The following is a 23,974-nucleotide window of genomic DNA, read 5'->3' on the forward strand; positions in this document are numbered from 1 at the left end:
ATCCTCTTCTGAATTTCGAGCCCTCGCAAGACCCTCCTCCCTCTCCATCAAACACCACCCTACTCCCATCCTCATCGTCAAGTTTGCTTCGAGCCCTTCTTGTAGCAATAACCTAGCCATCCACTTCACCCTCAACAATCCCATTACATTGACAAAAATTTGGGAGAGCATTGTAGGTGATCATCTCCTCCTCCCTTCCAAATTCTGTCATGTTTTATATCAACCTTCCCTCCCTACACCTGCCCTCCCCCTCACCTCCCTCCCCTTGTCTCTCTCTCTCTCTCTCTCTCTCTCTCTCTCTCTCTCTCTCTCTCTCTCTCTCTCTCTCTATCTCTCTCTCTCTTTCCCTCCCCCCTCACTTTTCTCTCCCCCTCACACCCCTCCCTAAGCTCCTCCACTCTATATATGCTAGCCACTAAAAGATGGCCATCACTCGTGAGCACCACCCGCTTGCGACGGTGCACTAGAGGCGGCAACGTTACACTAACTACAGTATAGTTACATTAACTAGGGTAGGATAACTATGGGTAGGTCAAGCTAGCCAACAATTACCTTGGTTACAGTAACTACCTAGTTAGACTACCTAGATAGTAAACTAGTTACTATAACTGGCAGTTGTAATTCTGACACTAGCAGTGATGATGGAAGAGCAAGTGTGCGAGATAAGTGCTAAAGGGCAAATCCAAGTCAACTGCAGAAACATCTAATGAAGATTGCCTAGAGGCCATGACCATGAAGCTAATAGAAGAAGTGATGCATCCAATGGAACAAAAGCGTCACATGTCTCAGCCGCCACCTCTGACTTATTCAAGGCAAGAAAATGTATGGTGTCCACATGGCATGGCCAATCATATAGGAAATGATCCTAAGAGCTAGGATCAATGCACCCATCCAATCCACCACCAAGGTTTTATGATGCTAAGTACCTAGTGTACTATGTGGAAGGAGCAAAAGGTTTGATACTTATCTATGCAAATCAAGTTTAGCCAAACACATATCAAGCACCAATCAAGTGCTACGGTTGTGAAAAGAATCATCGGATCACATAATACCTTCATTGTGGTAGCCCTACTACTTTCCAACCACTCTGCAGAGATGTGACATTGGCCATGCTCGTATGGATTTTCCCATGAAAACCAAGGTCCCACAACAAAATGAGGCTAAGTGTGACATCCTAATCGGCACTAATTGGGGTAGACCATCAAAGTCTAGGGCCTGCAAGAATTTTATCACAACGTGTGCATGTAATTACACGCCAACAAAAAGCGGCAACCAAGCGACCTACTATTCTAATTCAATCAAGAAGACCTCTACAAAAGAAAGCACAAGTGCCTATTCCTCCACCAAGCAATGAGAAGCCAAGCACATCAACAACAGGTCCAAATCCTAAAATAAAAGAAGATCCATACCCTAATGTAGACGTGCAAAAACTCAATTTCAAGCATTTCGACAATGGGTGGAAAAAGAATAAGCTCAATTCGAGGCTGAGAAGCAAGCACAAGATCCAATCCCTAACTTGGACCCAACAACTATTGACACTATAATCGAGCCTATGTTCTAGCAACAAGATCCACAACATAATGTTCCGCCACCCCAACTGCAAGGTGCCACACTCTCTAGCATTCTAAGTTGCCTTGTGTCCATTCCCATTGGAATCCTCTTGCAAAATTGTCCCAATATCTAGGAGAGTTTCAAAGGATGGATAGAATTAGAAAATCCCCTTCCACCTATGGAAGAAACATAAGATATTCATGTGTAGAGGATTGTAAAAAAGAGAGCGAACCAAAAAAAGTGAGCAACACAAAACAGTAAAAGATTTATAAATCCCCTATTTGAGTATTTTGAAAAATATAATTTATTGAAAATTACATATGTTTCCTCAATGCTAGAAGGTTAAATATGCATATAAATTTAAAGCCACTAACATTAATTTCACATCACACATAAGAAAATTGGTATGTTTCATTGCCAAGTCATCGTTAGTATCAAATACAAACCCTACTGCAATCAAGTTCTCTCTTCCACTATAGTAATTGAGATCATTAATGCAACCTTCCACACAAAGTGGGGTGTTTTTAGTGGGGTGTTTTCAAGGACTCCTTGAATCGATTAGTCTAGATTCCATGCATATGTAAATGCTTATCTGTTTTAAAATCTATTCACTCTTTGAAAAACACCCATGTTTCTTTGTTACTACAAAAACATCCCTCCTCAATGATTCACTCTTACATCCCACTAATCTGACCAATGCAATAAATTCACCACAAATTCATATTTTGGTGCATGAAATTTTACTAGATGGTGCAAAAAGACATGATAACCCGGGGGATTTACTCATCATTAAAGGGGGACGTCACATGCGTGCATGAACTTCAAGAAAATCCCCTATTTAAGATCCACGTAGAATGATAAAACACCCCTATTTAAGCTTAAATAAGATACCATGAAAATTCTATTATGTGCCCCCCTTTCCTTAAATCTACATTCTTTCTCAAGAATTTATATTACACAATAAGAAAATTTAGATTACTTTCCCTATGACTATTTAAAACCAAACTTGTTTGGACTAGTTACCCAAGGTAGCCTATACTATGTCCCCCCCTCTTAAATGTGGCATGGCTCCCTAACTTAAATTCAATATTGGGAAAATATAAAAAGGGCCCCTACCCCTAATGTATAAGCTTATGCCTCATTTCAAAAAACCCCCCTATTGTACACTCATGTGATATCGTAAGTTCCCCCCTATGAATCCCTCGGGCATGATAATAATCAAAACCACACCTTGCCATTTGATTTGATATGTAATATGACCCCATTTGGACTTGTAAATAAGGGATGTGAAAATGTTATCTTTTGGGCCAAAATAGGGAGTGTGTTAACGCACTCCCTATTTTAGCCCAAAAGATGACATTTTCACATCCTTGTCTCTTTGCAAGTTGTCAAAAGTTGGTCGTTTTGGCCCTAAAGATGAGTTTTTAACATCCTTGCATCTTTTGATTGTCAAATAAAAATTGCATACTATTACATATCAAATCAAATGATTAGGCATGATTTATATGAATATCATGCCTTTTTGCGCCATCTAAAAAAATTGTGTGCATCAGAATATGAATTTTGTGAATTTTTGGCCAATTTGTTGCACCAAATTTAAAGCAAGATTTTCCATAGTAGGGAGCGACAAGACATTGTCTATTTTGGCAAAAAATTTAGCCAAATTTTAACATCCTTTACCTTTTAATTGCACTCGAGGGTCACTCTTTAGAAACCCATAAATCATGTGCAAGCATGTATGTTTAAAAATTTTCTCTTAGTCTTACTTTTATACATTCTCTCATGTAATTAGTTAAACCTCTGTATGTGTTTTCTTTTTCAATCTTAAAATTGTGACACTCCTTCATAACTCTACATATATAAATTATGTTAAGTTTATAAATCCCCTCATGCACATAAATGGCATGTAAGTCACCCCATTAAAAAGATACCCCTCAGCACACTAAAGTGCTATGTTACATGTTTATGAGTGATCCACCGAGGTAATTCCCAAACCCAAATGGGTCACATAAAAATAGTTCTTAACTTTGGACTACTCAATTTCAAGAAATGTGACACATAACCCCCCTTTTGATACTTTATAATTCAAGCAATTGTTTTATGGGACACTTAGATTCTTTCTTTGCTTGCTTGATTTTCCTACCACTTCAGCAAATTGTCGCTCGCTTTTTCCCACTCACTCTATCGACTGCCTCTGGGTAGGGCAAGTATGAATCTCCTATCCAAGGATCTCTACGATGAATGGGGTCTCCCACTAAAGTAAAAGGATCATTTCAACATACACCTTGTAGATGATTCACATACAAAGCCTTTGGGTATAGTGGATGGAGTATCCATAAAAATAGTAGGAGTCCACTTTACTCTTCAATTCACAACCTTGGATGTCCCCAAAAAATCTTATCAAATCTTGCTTGGAGGTCCTTGCTTGTGTGAAGCATTAATACTCCATGATTGGGGTGTGAAGATAGTGGGAGAGAGGGAAGGAGTCTCACTTGCAGCTTTCTCACATAAACAATTGGGGGAATACACACAAAGGTGGAGGCTGAAAACAGTTTTCCTCTTCTTACTTGTGAAAGCCAAAAGAACTCTAGTACAAAGAAATAGAAGAACCCTATATGTGGGTCTCAAACCAAACTCAACTAACTAAGGTGGCATACTAACTGAGCCACGAACTAGTGTAGATAAGGATAGCTGTCATCCAGCTATTATTCGTGGGCGGTGTACCAACTGCATCTCCAGCTAACAAGTCGGTGACATAAATGCACAACAGTCACCCTGGCATATCGCGAGTGGAGCTCGATATCTCAACACTCCCCCTCGAGTTCAATCCCAATTCCTGCACACCAAGCAGGTCTTTGAACTTGCGCAGCTTCTCTGCGCCCAATGCTTTCGTGAATATGTCAGCTACCTGATCCTCTGTGCTGACATAAACTAGATCAATAAGACCTAGTAAAACCTTCTCCCGCACATAGTGATAATGCACCTCAATGTGCTTTGTTCTAGCATGGAAGATTGGGTTCTTTGCCAAGTGTATGCTGCTCATGTTGTCACAATAAATGACAACTGGCCCATCTATAGACTGATGCATATCATAGAGTAGCTTATGCAACCAAGCTACCTCACATGCAGCCATTGCTGCACCCCTGTACTCAGCCTCTGTGCTCGACAAGGCAACTGTAGGCTGTTTCTTGCTGCTCCAAGTGACTGCAGCACTCCCAAAAGAGAACACATATCCATTGGTAGATCGTCTATCAGAAATGCTACCAGCCCAATCAGCATCAGTGTATCCATGCAACTGTATCTGAACCCCAGCCTCATAAAATAGTCCATACTGCAATGTGGACTTCACATACCTGAGTATGCGTCTAGCCGCATCCAAATGCGGTTTCCTTGGAGCCTGCATAAACTGACTTACCAACCCAACAGCATAGCTCAAATCTGGCCTGGTAATAGTCATGTAAATCAAACTTCCTACTATGCGTCTGTACATAGTAGGGTCTTCCAGAAGCTCACCTGCATCTGTGCTCAGCTTCACATTCTGCTCTAAAGGAACTGAAATAGGCTTACAGCCTGTCATCCCATATTTGGACAGCATGTCCAATCCATACTGCCTCTGCAAGAGCTGTATCCCACTTGGTGATCTAATCACCTCAATGCCCAAGAAATAGCGCAGCTCTCCCAAATCCTTCATCTCAAACTTTTGCCTCAATAGCATTTTCACATGAAGGATATCTTCATCACTATCACCTGTGATGATCAAATCATCAACGTAAATGACCAGCAGCATAATCCTTTTCTCTGTTTTTCTCACATAGAGTGAGAAATCTACCTTGGAAATCTGAAAGCCAATGGTGACAAGATACTGTTCTATCTTGTCAGACCATGCTCTAGGTGCTTGCTTCAAGCCATACAAGGCTTTCTTCAACCTGCAAACAAACTCAGGATGAGTAGGATGAACATAACCTGCTGGCTGCTCCATAAAGACCTCTTCTTGCAAATCACCATGCAAGAAGGCATTCTTTACATCCATCTGATGTAAAGACCATCCCTTTGATGCAGCCATAGCAATGGCTGCTCTTACGGTTGCCATCCTTGCAACCGGGCTGAAAGTTTCTTCATAATCAATGCCATATGTCTGTGCATACCCCTTGACAACTAATCTTGCCTTGTATCTATTCACAGAACCATCTGCATTGTGCTTGATCTTATAAACCCACTTACAGCCAATTGCATTCTTGCCTTTAGGCAAAGGCACCAATTCCCATGTAGCATTAGCATCCAAGGCATCCATTTCTTCATCCATGGCTTTCTCCCATTTTTCATTTCCCATGGCTTGCTCAAAAGAAGTGGGTTCTGGTTCCTGTATCACTTTGACCATATAGGCATAGTGAATGGCTATAAATCCATCATATTTCAGCCTATCCACAGGATACCTAACCCTGGTAGACCTGCGCAAAATAGGCTCACTTCCAGGTGCTCTCAAAACATCCCTGGTCTTCCTTACTCCAGGTGTAACAACAGAAGGAATACCCAACTCATCATCAATGCTCTGTTCTGAGCCACTCGATTCACCATCCACACAAGAGTGACCTGCATTCATATCAAACATGGGCTGATCTACCTTCTCTTTTCCTTTTCGTGATACCTGTGTACCACTATCTGCATTGCTTTGAGGAGATTCTCCTGATCTCAATCTACCTGTCCATGGCGAAGTATGTGAACCGCTGCTAGAGGACACTGCAGGTCCACTGATATTTTGTGATTGCTGCTGTGAATTTTGTGCAGCATTACCATTTTGTGCATCTACATCAATCATCACATTTACTGGTTTATACCAGCTGCTCATCTCATCAAAAACAACATCTCTGCTCACTCTGAACTTACGTGTAGAAGGGTTATAGCATCTATACCCTTTCTGCTATAGAGAATAACCAATAAAGACGCACTTCTCAGCCTTTGGATCCAACTTGGACCTCAACTCATCTGGCACATGGACATAGGCAATGCAACCAAAAATCTTCAAATGAGAAATATCTGGTTTCCTACCAGTATACATCTCCTCTGGCGTCATGCCATGTATTGCTGCAGTGGGAGTCCTGTTCATTATATAGACTGCTGTAGCAACTGCTTCAGCCCAATAATAATCTGGTAGATCTTTTTCATTTAGCATAGCCCAAGATACCTCTCCAATATGCCTGTTTTTCCTTTCTGCAATTCCATTTTGCTGTGGGGTATGACTGCATGAATATTGCTGCTTTATACCATGCTCCTGCAAGAACCTTGTAAACTCATTTGAGAGGTACTCTCCCCCTCCATCTGACCTCAGGCATTTTATTTGCAGGCCTGTTTCTTTTTCAACCATAGCTTTGAAAGCTTTGAAGTGCCCAAACACTTCACTTTTCTTTTTCATAAAATACACCCACAGTTTTCTGCTGAAGTCATCAATAAATGTGACAAAATAGTGACAGCCTCCAATAGATGCAGCTTTTGTAGTCCACACATCAGAGTGGATTAATTCCAATGGCTTTTTGTTCTCTTGAACATGCCTAGGAAAAGGTTTCCTTGCCTGTTTCCCAAATTGACAGGCTTCACAAACCTTGTGCATTTCTGCAACCTTGAATTTAGGCAATCCTGCAACAATATTTTGGGCTTGCATTGATTTAAGTCGCTGTATATTAACATGACCAATGTGTTTGTGCCAGATATCAATATCTGCAACTACACCGGTCCCATGTGCAAACATTGCTGCACTCAATTCAGGCATGTCCGCATCCAACGTAAACATCCTGCCCTTCTTCTTTCCTTTTGCTATCAAGCGACCATTATTTTTCATATCCTCAACAAAGCATCCATGAGGATTAAATCTGACCTGCAAGCCCTGCTCAACCATCTGACCAACAGAAACCAGGTTCTTGGTGATGTTCGGGACATGAAATACATCAGACAAGTATTTCTTTTTCCCATCCTGCATAGACAAAGGAATTTTGCCAATCTGCACAATAGGATGTACAGTATCATCACCAGTCTCCACAAATCCTGGTTTTTCCATTTTCCTTGCATCTTGCATCCATTCAGCGTGACCTGTCATGTGGTTTGATGCACCCGAGTCAACATACCACACATCATTGCTTTCTTCTGCACTTGTTACAGAATTTGTCATATGCTGCACCATAAACAAATGCTCATTTCTGTCATCACCCTGTCTACTAGAGGATGCATAATTGCCTTGCTGCAATTTTCCATTCATAATGTCATTCTGCTTTTTATAGTAGTCCTTAGCCATATGACCCATTTTGCCACAATAGTAGCATTCAATATTGCTGTTTGCATTTTGGCCTCTCTGCCATCCACCACGGCCTCTTTGGCTCCCCCTGCCTCTAGAGTTACCACGTCCTCCTGCATAGGACTGGTTTTCTTGCATTTGCTGCATATTCTGATTTCTACCACGGCCTGCAGATCGGCCTCCTCTACCTCTGCCTCTACCTCTGCCAACATTTGAGTAGAAGCATTTGAGTAGAAGCATTTCTCTGCTCTTCGGAAATTAGAAGAGCAATCAACTCCTCAAAATCAGGAAATTTTTCACAGACGGCAATGGATGTCCGGAACTGTGCATAATCCTTTCCTAGACCATTCAAGGTCATAGAGACCAAATCGTCATCATCCACTGGCGACCCAATGGAAGCAAGTGCATCTGCAATGTTCTTCACTTTCATATGGTAGTCATTTATGCTCAAATTTTCTCTCTGCACATTGTGCAACTCCTGTTTGAGTTGCATTTTCCTGGCTTGCGTATTTGTGCTATACATTTTTGCCAAAGTATCCCATGCCTCCTTTGGCGTATTTGCATCCTGAATATGCACAATCATGGAGTCCGAAATACTGATAGACAACCAGTACATAACTTTCCTGGCTCTCTCATGCCATCCTTTGAATGCCTGCATTTCCTGTTGACTGGGAACATTAGGAAGAACAGGTTCTTCTTCATTTCCTGTAATGAACTCCCAATAGCCTTTTCCCATCAAGAAATTCGTCATTCTAAACTTCCATGCCTGGAAGTTGTTCTTGTCAAGCTTTTCAGTGACAATCTGTGAAAGAGAATCAAATGCCATTACAGAACACTGCAAAATATTCTGTCACTGCAAAAAACACAGCTTTTGCCTCACACGGGCAGAACTGCAAAACTGACGAAAGTGGTATTTCACCACACAGTCACTTCCTAGTGACGATTTTGCATCAACAGGCAACAAGCATGAATCTGCAACTCCCAATATCTCTGCACAAAGGCATACGATGGAATTTCTGCGGCAACTTTTCATCGACCCGCAGAACAGTGGTCGCACAGCAAAAACAGGGCCTTTTTCTGAGTGCCTGTGGAGAACTTCCGTCTCCAAAACGGGCCCCGAAATGAACTCCCGCAGCATATACTACGCTCTTGCCACACCGCGAAGGGCGTCTCAATCTGAGACAGTGCACTCTTGCACTTCTGGCTGTGCTACCTGCAGAGATTTGCTCCCAAACTCGAAATAGGAAAGCAACACTGGTCCTTTTACCAGGACACCACGAACTTGGCTTGCTTTCTTGAGCTCCTTACCACGAACAGTGGGAGAGAGGGAAGGAGTCTCACTTGCAGCTTTCTCACATAAACAATTGGGGGAATACACACAAAGGTGGAGGTTAAAAATAGTTTTCCTCTTCTTAGTTGTGAAAGCCAAAAGAACTCTAGTACAAAGAAATAGAAGAACCCTATATGTGGGTCTTAAACCAAACTCAACTAACTAAGGTGGCATACTAACTGAGCCACGAACTAGTGTAGATAAGGATAGCAGTCATCCAGCTATTATTCGTGGGCGGTGTACCAACCGCATCTCCAGCTAACAAGTCGGAGACATAAATGCACAATAGTCACCCTGGCATATCGCGAGTGGAGCTCGATATCTCAACATGGGGAACTAATAGACTAACAATACAAAATCGGAACACGATAGTAAGAGTCAATATGGGGATCAGAGCAATAAAACCCATTGTGCTTAGACCGTTTGGGTGAAACCTCTTCAACACAATCTCAAGCATGCCTTAGCTGGAGATACACAAAGCAATATCAACAATTGGATCCAAGCATTGGGGACCATTGACAACTACCGTACACTCCCACAATTTGATGCTAAGATCATGGAAGTAAAACCTCCACTCATACATGAAGAGCCAATAGATCCATAAGTGCCATTCTTTATGGTTGGCCTTTAATGGAATAGTGATCTTGAAGAAGCTATTAGTGATAATAATGGCTTGTATTTTCCTTGGGACCTTGAAACAAAGGCTGAAAATGCTCGATTAGAAGACGATGTCTTTGACACTGATTTAGCCATTCTCCATGCCCTAATGGCTATCGAACTTTCCAAAATCGAATCTCCAAAGTTGAATAGTAGTAGAAGATCCCGCAAAAGACCAAAGGTGGACATTGCCATCGCAAAGCCAAGTCCGAACACTTCAGTGAGTCCAAATAATTCTAAACTAGGATCGTAGAGTTGTATCTTACCAAGGCAGCTCTCCTAAAATCTGAGCCACCTCCTCTTGAATGGTCTCCAGATGGACTTAAAGGAGTATGCACTACAAATGAACCATTACTTGGGAATACTTTGCCAGTGAAAAAGTTACCCCACAGTTCCCAATGTAAAAAGTTTTGGAAGTTTAAGCCACGTGTGAATGAAGCTTGATAATGAGACTCTAGAAAAGAAAGTCGACAAGATCCTTAGAAACTAGTTAATGACACTACGCCATGTTAGATATGCTCAATGCCCCACCCTCCTGGTAACCACTAGTGGTCCAAGGTGCTCAAGTTGTAAGGCCCCCATATGAGGAGAAGCCATGTGTGAGCCCAGGACACTGGATGGATCCTATCAGATGAGGTCTATCAATGAGACCGTTGATGGTAGAAAGGTGATCTATGTGAGTCTAGCCTATGGGCTAAGTAGGGTAGGTAAGCTGGTAGCACAACGAGGCACATTGTCTTGATTGTGTGGGAGCCCCTTGCTCTCGTTGGGGTTTGAGGGCCAACTGGCCCCAAGCTGGGGGTCCCAGGGGAGCCAGTGACCCCCCTGGTGGGGGTTCAGGGGCGAGAGTCCCCAAGGCGAACCTCGAGGCGATGGTATAGGGAATATTCCCTGAATATTCCATGGACGACAAGTCGGCTCCACCGACTAGGTTGACTGGTCGGTTCCACCGCGACTAAGTTGGTCCGACTACCGCCCTCATAGCTATAAAGAGGTAACCTTCCCAATCCATTGTATCAAATCAGATTAGATCTTCCAGCTTGTAGCTCTTCACCTAGTATTTGTCTAGGTCGCCATCTAAGCTCCACTGTGGGAGTGCACGGGTGGATGGAGCCATCATATGTACTACATCATTATTGAAGGAAAATTTTGTTCGTCTCTAGTTTGCTGTAAACTCTCTATTCTTTGTTCAGTTTCTATTCCACTACGCTGTGTAATTTAGCACGCCACCCACCCATGACCATAGCCCATGTACGACTAGTTCAACACCATTAGAGGCTGATCTTTGTGAAGTACCAGAGTACTTCAAGAACTACACCAGTGGTACTGTCCCCATAGTAATGCCAAGACCAATATGAGAATCTAAAGTGCAAGAAATTGATAGCATTGGAGAGAATTCCATCTATGAGAGAATAGAACAATAAACCTTTCCCTTGAAGGGGAGTAAGAGAATTGGTATTCATTGGGAAACAACTCACACAAGAAGATGAAACAAAGCTAAAAGAACTCCTAATGGACAACTGAGATTGCCTAGCAAGGTCATATAAGGAAATGAAGGGAATTTCACCAGAAGTGGTAGTACACATGATATTCATTAGGGAAGGTGCCCACCTTAAGGTATGTGGACCATATAGGGAAGGTACCCACCAAAAGTGGTAGTACACACGATACCTATTAGGGAAGGTGCCCACCCTAAGGTATGTGAGCCATATAGAACAAATTTGAAATATGGGACCATGGTTTATGAAGTACTAGAAAAACCAGATGCAAGATTCATCTATGAGATAGAGCACACTAATTGGGTTCCGCCCATCATCATCATGCCTAAACGTAATAAGAAGCTAAAGATATATGTCAACTTAAAGAATGTGAATGCCGTCACAATCAGGGATCACTATCCCCTACCTCTAACAAAAATAGTGTTGGAAAAGGTGGCTGGATCATAGATATACTGCTTCTTGAATGGCTTTAGTGGCTATAACCAAGTGCAAATTACTCCTGACGACCAATCCAAAATAGCATTTTCTACAGAATGGGGAATCTTTGCCTATAGAGTCATGCCCTTTGGCCTATGTAACACCTTTGCCACATTCCAGAGAGTCATGTTCACTACCTTCAAGTCATCACTGAATAAGTTCCTACACGTATTCTTGGATGATTTGTGCATCACTCTAACATGCAAGACCTCTTAAAATGTCTAGAAGTAGTTCTTATCGAATACTGGAAGTATGGCATCTCCCTAAATCCAACAAAATGCCAATTCATGGTCACTCATGGAGTTGTTTTGGGACACATCGTTTCTCATGGTGGGACATGGTGGCTACTATAGAAGATTTATCTTGCTGTATGCCATACCACTTTATAAATTGGGACATGGTGGCTACTATAGAAGATTTATCTTGCTATATGCCATGACAGCCATACCACTTTACAAATTGTTGGTGGAATTCTTATAGATAGAAGAGTGTGACTTGAGCTTCTAAAGTGGCACCTAATCACACCACCCATCCTTATATCTCCCAATTGGGATATTGATTTTCATGTTTATATTGATGGTTCCAAGTATGCAATTGGAGTGTGCTTTGCCAACTTGGTGAACGTAAGAAAGACTACCCATTATACTTTGCCAGGTGACAACTCAATGATACAAAAATCAACCATACCACCACAGAAAGAGAAGCCCTGGCAATAGTGTATGGTGTTAAGAAATTTGACACTATTTATTAGCAAATTATTTTATCTTCTACACCGACCATCAAGCATTGCTTTATCTTGTGAACCATCTATGTACAACAAGAAGAATAACTAGATGGCTCCTCTTGCTTCAAGAATTGAATTTCAAGATAGTGGTCTGCACAGGTGCCCAACACTACATTGCCGAACATGTCTCATGTCAAGTCGGGAGAAGAAGCCACTGGAATAGAAGATGAAGTGCCAGATGCCACACTATTTCAAATAGATGTTGTTTTAGATTGATGTGCAGATATCATTGGATATTTAATGACAAATAGACCCTCGCCAAAATTGTGACCAGTTGAATCCAAAAAACTTATAATCAAATCTGCACCATGTCAAACTCATAGTCGGCCAACTCTATAGAATGGGGAAAATATCACATCCTCTGTAGATGCATCATGCCACATGAAATCCCACTCATCATAATAGAAGTTCATGAAGGCATAGTAGGAGGACACTTTCAAGGGAAGCAACAACAAGATAAATCCTCTTAGTAGGATATTGTTGGCCAAACTTTTGGGCAGATGCTTATGACTATGTCAAATGATGTGATGTGTGCCAAAGAATAATCAAACGCCCACACAAGGATTTCAACCCACTAACGATAGTTACTGCTCAACAACAACCACTTGAAAAATGGAAAATTGACTTTGTGGGACCCATACATCTAGTTGCAAAGGGGACACAAGTTCACACTATATCATTGTGGCCACAGACTACTTCACAAAGTGGGCTGAAGCTAAAGCATTGAGAAAGATAGATGCCAAAAGTATAGCAAAGTTCTTGTATGAAAATGTGATTATGCGATTTGGATGCCCCATTGAAATTGTCAAATAGAGGCACACATTTCGTCAATGAGGTTATCCAAGAACTTTTGTCTAGCTTTATGGTGATCCATAGAAAAAGAACACCTTACTATTCCCAAGGCAATGGATAAGTAGAGTCCACGAACAAAATACTATACATTGTTCTCACCAAAATAATGGAGCCCAAGAGATCTGACTAGGCAAAAAAGCTTAATGGAGCCTTATGCGCATATCAAACCACACTAAAGGTCAGTACATGATTTATGCCTTTTCAATTGGTGTATGGCCTTGAAGCAGTGGTCCCACCAGAATTTGTCATTCAAAGCTTATGCATAGCAATGCAAGAGCGCATGGGTGACCATGGATTCCTCAAAGAAAATTTCTATCAATTGGAAAAGCATATAGAGGCAAGGTTAGTTTCCAATAATGCCATGACATCAAAAAAGTGAAGAAGGAAGGGCATGGTTTCACACAAACCTTAAGGAAGGTGAACTAGTTTTTGCTCTACAATGCCAATAGGGCAAACTCAAATATCTAGGTCAAGGATCTTATAGAGTCAAAAAGATGAATCCCATTGGAGTTGTGCTACTATTAGATCGAGTCCAATTCACCACAACAATAAGCGAGAGCTGACTAAAGTGCTACTACATCAACACACAAGCCATCCCTGACAATAACGAAGATTTGGGAGCCCCAAGTCTTCTATAGTTAGTATTAGATTGTATCATGAGCACTCACTAGCATAAGTACGTCGTCACACATATAGGTAGTATCAACCCATTTCAACCTAGGGCTCAGAGGTGATGACTTAGTCCTAGTTGCTCAATGAAATCCCAAAAAAATAAGCATATTATTAGTTCCTACCTAGTTATTACATTACGTGCACTCACACATTCTCACATAGACACATAGTATATTGCATCAATAATTGTGCCACACTTTCATTCCACAATCTCAAAGCATGTGCTATAATCACCTCTCTCACACTACACATACGACTGTCATACTTGCATACCAACTAATGTAATTTTTAATGGTACACCCTATCAAAAATGGATGTAGGTTTAGAACCAATGCTGCTACTAAAGGGGATTCGAAGAAAGAGCCCATAGCCTCCGCCACAAGACCCCTGCCAGAATTCGCAGTAGTCATCTACCTCCTCTCAACCAAGGTGACCATAGGCATTTGTGGTTCAGAGTGATAGCTTCAATGAAGATTCTGTGCATGACATGGAGATAGAAGAGGTACAAATGCCACCCCATTCACCACCTGCTTACACGACCATTGATGAGGCCTAGTCCTTGGAGCTTGTGTGGCCACCTCCGTCGACTTATGTACTTTCCAATTATGCAAAAGATTTCTTAGAGAAAATTGGACTTGGTATTTGCTTGAGTGCCTACAATCCTTGGGCAATCCTATGATGACCACATACATCTAGGAATTTCTCCATTCTTACCACTCCAGTGATGAACAGGTTAGCAAATATGGCACCATAACTATAAATCAAAGTCAACTCAATATTATAATTGATAGTACATTGATCAAGAGGGCCTTCTCACCCCCAACTAAAGGGAAAAAATATCCCACAAGGCTTGCTGATGCCAAATTTCTTGAAATTTAGCCTCTCCTCGCCAAGGGCACCAAGTTCATAGGGATGGGATACTACTTCTCACAACCATCGACCCTTAACTCAAGGAAGCAGTGACATTCCTATCAACAATCCTGGAGGGTCAAGTGTGGCAAGAATCGATCCCTCCCACTCCACACATTTGTTTTGCTCAGTAAGCAGCTAAAGCAAGACTAGATCTAGCATTTAGTAATCATCAGTAAGGAGATACAAGAAAAAGAAATGACTCTCCCCCTATTTCCACAACCTATTGAGGAGCTAGATGTCCTCTTATCAATCATCAAGGAGCTGTCACCACCTTCTTCTACTACCACATTGCCAAATGCGGATGCCCAAGAAGAAATGCCTATTAGGGAGGTAGAAAATGAGGAATTGCCCCAAGAGATGCTACATCTCGACACACGATTTCAACCAATATATCTCCATCAACAGTAGCAGTAAGAGCCAAAGGCTACATCAACACTAATACCACCCGTCAACATCATGCCAGTCAATGAGCCACAAGGAGATCTAGTGCCAGATCAACAATACGACTATTGTACCCAAGTGGCTGACCTACCAATGAAGCAACCCTTAGCCAGTAATATGGAATCATCAAGATGGATACATGGGTACCAATTGTATCAACAATTTCACCAATTCTCATCACTATCTTCTATACTCCATCATCAAGCCAACCAGATGCTTCAAATGTCAGAACTATTTCACTAGCCTAGCCAAGGAGAAGCATGTCTAAGAATTGGAAAGACAAACTGTTGCAGACATCCAAGACCAATTCCATGGAATCATAATAGAGGGCATGGTAATTCGGGCCCAAATAGATGAGAAAGAGGTAGAAGAAGTGTGCATCAGCCAAGCTCTCCAAGCTCAAGAGAAGGCAGCGTAGAATATGACTTCCAACCCCCATCAGAGCCAAATATAGCTGACAATAGCACTTCACGCTATGACAATCCTACAGACCTCCTATGACCACTTGACCTCGACACATGCTCAACATGGAGGAACTTGTACAAGCTTAGCTCACTATAATCCAAAAAGTAGAACTCCAACTTTGCCAGGAAAAGCTTGAAGAGAGGTAACAATCTTTGGCAACATGCACTTTCAGCATTGAGGAGCTTACGAGGGACTCACCAATTATTAAATGACAAGCTTGCCACCAATACAGAGGCAAGCACTGCTCAAGCTCAAGTCTGGGGCCAATGGTCAAAGACCAATGAATCCATTCCTCAGGTCACCTTGCAGATGAAAAAGCTGAAGGATACATATACATCTAGCTACTATAAGTATAAGGACAAGCTGGATGAGCCGCAATCCTAGAAGATAGCCATCTCAAATCTTGAACTCCAATTGCTACTATAAAATAATGAGGCAATGCAAGACACCACAAATGGAGTCCCACTACAGTACTTACGATGGTGTACCAAGAGCTTGTGGCTGCTCTAAAAGCCGAAGATCATCTCAGAGCACGAATGCTTATCCAATGGAAACAACTCCAACTCAAGATCATATCTGCTCATCCAAACATAAAATGGGAACGTTCCATAGGGGCAAAAAATATGTGCAAAATTTGCCAAGACTTGTCCAAAGATGAAAAAAATATATTCTACCAGTCTACACATGCCGGGTTTACTGCACTCAAGATGGATGCTTTCACAGCATATGTATGCCTCATGGGCAATCCTCCCCTTAGAGGCATTGGTGGTTTGTTGCCATTGCTACAAAATCCATCACTATTATCTACAGGACATGACATAACCAACATCCCACCCTTGCAGTTGACGATCCCATCTCACCAACAAAAAGAAGTGTCAGAGGATGACATGGCCTATCATACATCTAATTTGCCATATCTAACCACTCTCTATGCCAATCACATAACATCACTACCCTTGTTGCTACCACCCTCTTAACCTTCCTTGAGCTCCAGCCAAATATCTACTCCATTATCTCTTTGCTCATGCCTCTCACCACTTTCAACTCACCCAACAGTTGCAAACTTACCAACACCTCACACCTAACTTCTTCACTTCCCTTGCTAATCCTACCCCTGAGGATTACCAAGCTGCTTAATCCATTTGCCCAGTTCTCTCACCCCCCCCCTCTGATTCCCCTCCCATAGCTAACACTCTTCCATATTACTCCCCCATGTCCCAAGATTCTCTCCATGCACCACCATCACCTCCAACACTATTTGTGCTACCATCAGCAAAAATGGATCCAATCTTTGATTTTGAATATCAAGATCCAGATAATCCAAATCGCACTCCAATGCCAGATTCCAATGATGGGTATGATTTTGATGTAATACCACTTCCCAATAATCCCATCTTTTGGAACAAATATCCAGATATGAAAACTCGAGGTGGATGGACCCTGAACAATTTCCCTACCAACCTTCGTCAGCACCAAATTACTAAAGCTTGGAACTGCAAGCTGGATCCTTAATCTGATTGGTGCCGTTCTAAGCTCTTTGATATAAAATTATTGAAAGGATACCTTCGTGCACCTGCATGCCTCGAAACCCATCCCGAGTTCTATGCAGTTCCATGACGGCACAGATGGGAGGCGTTGCAACATACACACTTTGGGTGAGGGTCACACCATTAATTGGCCAATGATTGAGCCATGCTGTGGTAGAGAATGGAACATCCAAGGCAAACTGATCCGAGCACTTCAACAACATGAGACAATAATGCGAGGCAACATTGACCGCATCCTCCGCCAAGGTGCTATCTTTTGCAAAACCTTGGAATACATTATGGAGGTCCCCAACCACATCGACTATCATTTGCCTACACTCAATTTTAATCCCAATGCACAGATCAATGCTCAGACTACAAGCAAATTACTACAAGCAAATTCTATCAAAGAGTCATCTTCTTAGAAGCACTCCACATATCTCTGTTCGAATAAATGGTGATTATAGGCTTTCTGGAAACTGACTAGAAATTGTATGGTGCAAGGGCATTACAACAAGATTGACTCGCATGCCAAAAGTTCCACAATCATTGGGTCACGCATGTGGCATCCTAACTGCATGATCACAATAAGCCATAACGCTTGGATGATGGACTTAAGTACCATAAAATGTGTGTGTGCAGTAGCAGCAAAGCTCCACTTGTACTTGCATAAGGCTAGGAATAATCTCTCTTAGGAATCCAACATGCATGTTCTACATATGATTCCTACATGCAACATGCAACTTCTATATGCGCATCCTAGATGCAAGTTCTACATGTAGAGAGAGAAAGTCTTACAATTCCTACATGTAGAGAGAGAAGCTCTCCAACTTGTATAAATATCCCATAATGGAATGAAACCTACACTCTTTGGGGCATTGTGTTGAGTTATTATTTGGTGTTCCATGCAATTGTCTCCAAGTTTCCATGCTCCCTTGCACTCCACATCCAAAAGCATGTCCTAACCTTGCTTCCTTCTCCCCTCTCCTCCAACCTTGCAACTCCTCCTCTCCCTCTCCTCCTCTCTTCTTCTCTCTTTCTCTCTCATTCTTCCTCTCCCACTCCTATGCTTCCCCTAAACCCTTACCCTCTTAGAGTTGTTCCTCAACCCTTGACCACCATAATCTACAAGGAGACGAGTTCTCCACCATGTACTCTACTCTGAACTTGGATCCTCCTTCTAGCCTTGAAACCCCTTCAGAACCCTAGGACCCCTTCTGAACCCTGAACCTCCTTCTGACCCTTAAAATATTTCTAAACCTTTCAAACCCTCGATGGAGGTGAAAGCCCTCATTACCCGACCATGTTGATGAATGTTCCTTTCACACATGCATGCACAATGTTTGCTTCCCACACTTAAGCCTATGTCTCTCACCGAAATACAACCCAAGGTCCTAAGGTACACTTATACTACAAACGATGACACCGATATATCTGTAGGTGATAAAAAGCCTTGGAACGTTGCATACCTAGAACACTCTACTCTTCCCCTACAAAAGCCATGGGAAAGAGCCAATATCAAGCATCACAAATAGTATTGATATCAATCTTGCTATTTTCATTGAAATAGCATTTATGGACGAAAGTATTGATGTGATTTGGGATGTGTATTTTGACCCCTTCTTATCAATGCTAATATCGACAAAAACTATGATGCTTTCTAGATTGAAAAAAAATTCCCAATGTAATTTTTGTCAAAAAAGGCATTAATAATGGAGTCAATGGTTATAGTAGAGCTTTGAGCATCAATTTCCCATGAAGAAAAAAGCAAATCAAACAACATATCTATATGGTAAGCAATATGCCTCTTGTCCAGATTGAGTGCCCGTGGATGGCTTACAAATTTTGTCCTTTGCTGGAGTCCATGAGTGCATGAACCTCTAGTGATTGATAGTGAGATGTAGGCAAAAGCTCAAGGAAGGGATGTTGAAGGGGGTTGTTTGAGAAAATAAGTTTGATTGAGAAGGTGAAAACATAGTCTAGAAGTGGACATGGTGGACCAAGCCCTCAACCTTGATTGGTTCAAGAGTAACACTACTACTTTGTACAATGCTTTTGTATGGCCAACACCTTCTCCTCCTTTCAAGATAGGCTATACAACCTCAGAGTCTACCACTTAAAGTAAAAGCTTTCATCATTGTACCTTCACAAGAAATGTACCTTGGTGCACGATGATCTCACTAACGATGAGAAGAGCTCACTAAAATGTGGGCATGTTTTGTACAAGATGTGAAGGTTGTATCCATGATTGCAACTCTTGCTCAAGAGGACCCTCTCAAGCATCCATTTTGGATTATAAAAGCGTTACAAATTCAAAAGTCTATGCAAGGGAAATTGACTTCCATTGTTTTTGCAAAGGTTTAGGACTACACATGCTAATGCATTGAAAGGAAAATATGCTCCTCAATTAGTTGCACATCCAAAACGAAAAAGAGCAAGAAGGGGCACCAAAAACCAACCACGATTGGATGTTCTTGATCTTGGATGTTAGTCTATACCCTATAACAATAGCCAAGGTATAGATCTTTTAAAGAAAGATCTCTTCCAAATGTCAACTTCTATCATCAAATTATTTTTCAAGGAGAGAAGAGTGTTTGAAACTTTAAAATATGAGGTAAAAAGATGATGTCACCCAGAACTCTCCAACGTAAAGGGTCAGTTAGAAGGATATGATCTGTCTTGCTAGTTTCCTATTCCAACTTGAGCCAGTGCATACATTATCTGCAATCTATTTTTGCTTAAGATTGTCTTTGCACATAGACTCAACAAAGGCTAATTTTTACGTATGTAGCTTGTATTCGAAGAAGACCCAAACCTAAGCCTTTGCTGCCATTGATCATCATTAGTAAGTTTGATCTTGATGTTGTTTGAAAGTACTTTCTTTTGATCCCACAAAATGAGATGTATGTTCTCTCTCTCTCTCTCTCTCTCTCTCTCTCTCTCTCTCTCTCTCTCTCTCTCCCCGCCCTGCCTAGCCTTCTACCACTTATTTGGGAGAGAGAATGGGTCGTTTGATTCAATGGAAATAATAGTGTGTGTGCACATGGACATGCATTCAATACCCCATTGGATGGCTTTTCTTAGGTCATCGATTTGTGCCACATAGTTAAAATTACCGTTCATCATATATTACATGTATGTGTGCTTGGTTTATGTGGTAAATGCCGTGATATCAAAATTGCACACATATCATCATGTTTCCATGCAAGTGTACATTCAATACCCTATTGGGCAGATCTTCAGTTTTTACCTTGATATTAATTCTCATCATCATTATCCTCAACCTTATTCTCTCTCTCTCTCTCTCTCTCTCTCTCTCTCTCTCTCTCCTCCAAACATAAGGAACATACAAAACTAACTTCACACACACAACACACAAAACATCTTGGGGTGGTTACTCTTTTATAACTCATGGGGCATGTCACCCCAAACTTAAAACTTTGCTTTTTATACACAATTGTTTGTCACCTTCCATATATGAAAACGTGTTTAAATGTTGAAATTACAGCTCCCTATATATGTTTACAATAATTTATTGCATCGAATACATATTTTTTAATATAATCATCATGTAGAAGACATATACATCCCTAACCAAAAAATACATTGCTATTAACTAAGGTGCTAGGTTCCATAATTATAAGGTTGGAGACGTAGGGTATACAACAATGGGAGTAGCAAGAGGCAACTAGACTTGGGAACTAGCTCACACTGAGGGGAAGGTTAGAGTAGATCAGGCATGGGTGAGCATTCCCCTCTCTTAGCTTGCATTTGACTCTTGAGAGCTTTGAAGGAAAAGTACCCAATTGTAATCATTATAGCTAGAAAGAACTTAAAAATAAAGAGGGATGGAAAGTGTGGGCAGAGGATGAGAAAGAAATTTTCACATGCATCTTTTTTTCGTACACAAAAAGTTTTTTCTTTTTTGGAAGGAAAAAGGGCTAACAACTACTAAGAAAAAGTATCCCTGGGAAAAAGGATGAAGCCACATGCCTGGATATCCATAAGCCTTCCCGTGTGTCCTGCAAAGCTTCGAGAGGAACACAGGTTGGAAGGCAGTATTTCTACTGGACAGAGTGTGCATTGGGCATTGACATAGATCGTCGAACTAGTGTAGTATCACAAATATTCAAACGGAGTGTGTCGGTGATTTGACAAGTTCTCCCTCGGCTTCATTGCACATGCAGAGAGCACTTCATTGTTCAAGTTGAATGTTCATCCCTTCTTGCTTCACGTGCAGCAACTTTTCATCAAGAGCCAACTTCAGTGACTTGCTTTACAACTAAGCCCAAACAGGTTACCCGTGAAGAATTCATGCAGCATATCTTTCCCTTCTTCGGCTTCTCTTCTCTCTCTCTCTCAGATCAGACTCATATCCTTAGCAAGAAGATGCTCAACTCTGGCCCTCCCTTTCCATCGGGATTCATCATGTAGAATGCTTCAGAATCCTTCGAACCAACGACTCTCTCAAATCTGGCTCTCATGTACATTAGCTCACCATCCGGAACTCCTTCATCCATGGGTAACACGCCCGCACCCATAGACACGGCCTGAACGAGTCTCAGAATTCGTACGTCTGCCTCCGAGCAAGTCCTCCTCACGGCATAACCTGTCTTTCTTCCATTGCAATACATGGTCCAGACCTGTTCCGAGAACAATTTCCCCCTGTTCTGGGTCCGCTCGCACTCTAAAGCGATCCTCACCAGGCCCGAGGCCATTTCCTTCACAAGAGCGTTCGTTGGGGTGGCCAGCTCCAGCAGCAGGACGGGCTGCGCCCTCGGGTCATCTTGCACTGCAAAATGAACGTGGCCTTTCCTGTATCCGAAAAGAGTCCCTGTAACCCGACTTCCTAGAGATAAGTAGTCGGAACGACCAGGAGGCAACGCCAGCCATGAACAAGGAAAAAGGGGGGCGGGAAAGAGGTGCAGAATGGAACGAAAAATCGTGAAAATCCTCTTCTCCCTGTGGTGGCTTTTGGGCGAAGAGGCTACGAGAGTCAAGCTGCCTACCAAAGCTTTCTCGGAAGTATCCGCATCATCCGCCTTCTCGACGCCCATACCAAGCAGCTCCCTGCTGCTGCTCGACGCTCGATCGATTGCCGTTTGGGGCGCCATCAATTTCAGCCGCTGGTCATGCCTGAAGGCGTTGCTGCTGATCATTATTAACCGCTTAGCTTTGCGCTTGGCAATCGCTCATCGACGTCGAAGGAGCTATAGTGACCACACTCGCAAACGCTCAAAAACTGTCCATCTGAATGCCTGCCGTGCAAATTGAGTTATCCTCGAGAGGCATCCTCTTCGCGGCTCGCAAAGCAGCAGACCGGGTCCAACGGACGGAAACTCGCGTCTGCAAGTGACGTGGAGCGTAATGAGAATTGGTACTTTACAGGTCGAGAGATTCGTGAGTGCATTTCTACGTTAATGGAAAGAACCAGATGATCACTGGGCGGTAGGCAGGCAAGAGCACTATTCCATGCCTGGCGTACCAAACAGAAAAGCTGATCGCTACACCAAGAAACGATAAACAACTTTAGAGCGACCTAGATGCACGATCGCAAGGAGAGTGCAAGCACGGCAGGTCACCTGTTGGTGCTCAGTTCCCGACGACTTGAGTGGGAAGCAGGAGCGATGGGACGGGAACCCAAAATCGAGCGGCGACGTAAAAGTTCTATAATCTATTGGAAGCAGCTGAAACGGTGGACTCTGGAGGATGAAGAAGAGGAAGAGGAGGTATATGAAGCTCACAGAAACGAGGAAGGGGAGGTATACGAAGCTCGCAGAAACGAGGAGAATTTCCGACAGTTGCAAGGAAGACGAAGGCCTTCCAGAGTGCAGAGAAGTATCTCTACTGCACACTATAAAAGAATGGAAGGTGCCTTGCTTTGAATAAGTAGTGTGCACACGAGGAATGTAGGCCGGTGCAGTCTTCATTACTTCATTCCTCGCTAGATTTCTTAGCGTCAATAGCCGAACCCCAAATTGATGTCCAATCCTTTATAGCAGTTTTAGGGTCACTTCATTTGTAGAATCACCCATTCTTAAGGACCCCATAGGAATTCTAGCAAGAGCCTCTAGTTTGCCTAGTGTTTTGAGCATTCTTCTCTCCATGGTCACTTCATAGCTTCATATCTTGGGATCACCCACCCTCAACTTCTAGCAAAAGCCTCTAGTGTCCTCTCTAGGGATCGAACAAAGGGGGGAGATAAAATCATCATGCTCTCTCCGAAGGCATATGCTTGCCCTCTTTAAGAGGGCCTACACTCACGAAATAAGGATTGGTAGGATACAAGAAAGCCATGTGGCTGAGTTAGGGAAGAAAAAACAAGATTGCTCACACAGCCCATTGTCAAAGACTTGAGTCAAGGGCAAATGCAGTTCAAACTATTGGATTGGCTGGTCTTCAATGCCAAAAATTACAAACGATAGGCCAATAAATGAAATACACCAATCTGAGAATCGTTGACAATGTAGATCTATCTTGTACCACCTAACTATGTTCATTCCCATGCTCCATGGCAAGGCACCT

The 23,974-nt window shown here is 42.2% G+C and overlaps 1 pseudogene across 1 annotated transcript; it reads right to left on the bottom strand.

Moving 5' to 3' along the window:
• Positions 1–21,079: 21,079 nt before the first annotated feature.
• On the bottom strand, positions 21,080–23,399 carry LOC147891591 (protein MIZU-KUSSEI 1 pseudogene; annotated as a pseudogene). Its single transcript, XR_015542463.1, has 2 exons — positions 23,032–23,399; positions 21,080–22,795 (listed from the first exon to the last, which is right to left on the bottom strand). The product of XR_015542463.1 is annotated as a protein MIZU-KUSSEI 1 pseudogene (transcript).
• Positions 23,400–23,974: the final 575 nt, after the last annotated feature.

The sequence above is a fragment of the Dipteris shenzhenensis genome, chromosome 17, assembly GCF_047967505.1.
Source record: "Dipteris shenzhenensis isolate YYH24624 ecotype China chromosome 17, Dip_SZ_1.0, whole genome shotgun sequence".
In the NCBI taxonomy this organism is placed as follows: Eukaryota; Viridiplantae; Streptophyta; class Polypodiopsida; order Gleicheniales; family Dipteridaceae; genus Dipteris; species Dipteris shenzhenensis.